This window comes from Apium graveolens, chromosome 9 (assembly GCF_009905375.1).
Source record: "Apium graveolens cultivar Ventura chromosome 9, ASM990537v1, whole genome shotgun sequence".
NCBI classification, from domain to species: Eukaryota; Viridiplantae; Streptophyta; class Magnoliopsida; order Apiales; family Apiaceae; genus Apium; species Apium graveolens.
The window spans coordinates 11,682,706-11,685,337 of NC_133655.1; positions in this window are offsets into that span (position 1 = coordinate 11,682,706).

Below are 2,632 nucleotides of genomic sequence, written 5' to 3' on the forward strand. Positions count from 1 at the left end.
AGCCATGTCAGAGGTTACTTGCTTCTTCGAAATATCAGAACTTACTGTCTCTTGACTCTGAACAACTTGAGCTATGTCAGAGGTTGTCTTAGAAACTTTTCTTGAAGTCAGAGCAAGATTATCCTTTTCATCAGTGATTTCTTCATTCTCAGGAGGCACATAAACCTTGATAGGTTCACCAACTTTTTCTTTACCCTTGGATCTTGGATCTATCTGCGGTTGTGATTTAGCCAATATTGCTTCAGTATTTGTCCTTTCTTTTATCACAATGCCTTTGAGTTTTGGAAGTGTCTTTTTACCAGAAGCTTCAGATTTAGATGTGACTTTTTCTGATTCAAGTCTGGCTTCTTCTTCCATTAAACTCTCCAAGTCCATTCCTGGATTTTTCTGAAGAAATAACTGTCTTGACATTTCTTCATCAAGGTCTAAAAGTTCATCAGAACTTATCCTTTTACCAGTAGCAGAACTAATTCTTTTTCCAGTATCAGAACTTGTCCTGTGACTTGTAATTTCAGCTTTTCTTGATGAGAAACCTCTACCTTGACTATGACCTCTACCCATTCCAGGGTTTCCTTGATCATCCTTTTCATCATCCTTCCCTTTCAGTGTCTTATCAGTTTTGCATTTGGACTTAATTACTTTCTCCCCCTTTTTGGCATCAGCAGGTAATAGAAGAGAGACAAGCAATTCCACTGAGGCTTGGATTTCACTAAGTTGAGATTGCTGAGAAGCTTGATTTTTCAGAATATCATCAATCTGAGCTTGTTGAGTATCTTGAGTCTTCTCAATATAAGCAATCCTGTCAAAGGTAGGTTGGAAGAACTTTTTCTTATCAATCTTTTGAACTTGTTCTTGCTTTATTAGTTCTTCCTGAATCTTGTGAAGCTCTGCATGAGTAGTTGAATGAAGACCTTGTAGATGTTTAGTACTCAATGCAGTGACTCTAAGCTGTGTTTTGAAATCATCAGTATTTAACATCCATCAGCTTTTATCAAGTGCTCAGCCAGATTCTTTGTAGATGGAACACAAGTAATTGAGTTCCATTCCTTAGTCCACTCCTGACCAGCAGGAGTTTCACTCCAAGGCACTGGTGCTTCTCTGATAACAAACTTCTTAACAAGTTCAGATTTAAGAATTGTTTGTTGAGGGGCATGTCCTGAAGGACCTGCTTCATCAGTATCTGCTTGTAGAGCAACATCACCAGTATCTCCAGCATTTGCAGCATCAGAACTTACAGAATCAGTATCTTCTGATAAAATAACAGTGTGAGTAGCAATGGAGGCTTCAGCATCCTCTAATTGCTGATCTGGTTCTAAGTTCTGATCAACAGCCATATCCTGATGCTCACCTATATTCTGATCATCAGCATCTAGATACAGAGAAGGTGTAGTAGATAACTCTGGAGTTTGAACAACATCAGTAACATGTGTTGTTGATGGATTAGTTGCTGTTGGAGCTTCTAAGAGAATTACTTCAGGCACAACCAAGGTCTGGATATCAATATCAGCACTTGTGCCTGGATCATCAGGAGATACAGATTATTGAACAGGAGACACAGATGGTGTATTGGCCTTTTCAGTAACAGCATCCTGAGTTGGAGTTGATGGAGAAGTAGGGACTGGAGCAGATTCCTTTTCTTGTGAGATCAGAGATTCCTGATCCCCTTCCTTAGCTGCTGCTTCTTCATCATCTGAAACTGGCCTTTTTGCCCTCTGTTTCTTGTATCTCTTTGAAGATATGGATTCCTTAGGAGTTTCAGGAACAGTCATTCTTTTAAGCCTCTTGAGAAGCTTAGAGCCCCCAATGCCAGAATCCTTCTGAGAAGTCACTTTCTCAGCTTCTTTAACAACAGGTTCTGAAGAAGGAACCTGTTCCTCACTGTCATACTCATCTCTCAAAGCAATCCTCCTTCTCTTTTGAGGTGTTTGAGGAACAGTCTTTATCCTCTTTGGCTTGGAAGATGAAGGGTTCACAGGAGGTTCTGAGGATGATGGTTGAACTGTCTGTGAAGTGGAGAGATAGGATTTGATATATTGCCTGAGGGTTGGTTGAGTAGAATGAGTGGTATGTTCTGATGGTTGTTGTGATGTTTGGGTGGTGGTGTTTGGTTGGACATCAGAATAAACAGATCTATAGATATCAGGATCAGCATTTACTAAGATCTGTCTTACAGACTGAGGAATCTGTAAAGGTCTAACCACTGGTTTCTTAGTGTCAGCATTTACCAGGTCATTAAAGTATCGTTTTGCAACCTTAAAAGGTGGAGTTAAGGAACTGACTAAGTGAGGTTCATCAGTACAAAAAGTATATATAAGTTGACAGAATCTAGCAAAGTAGACAACATTCCTATCCTCTGTCATCCTATCCCCAATAAAACCTATTATAGCCATTGCAAAATCAAAATGAGTTTGATTTATAATGGCATACCCGATGTGCTGACTCATTATGGGGATGGCATCAAAATTCGAACACTTGTTCCCAAAAGCTTTAGTGATGCAGTCGAAGAAGAAGCTCCATTCCCTTCTAATATGAGCCCGTTTCAACTGCCCAAGCTTGGCCAAACTCTGTTCATACCCCAAACTGGCCATTAACTCCTGAAGAGCTGATTCCTCCGGAATTGAAAAAGTACATC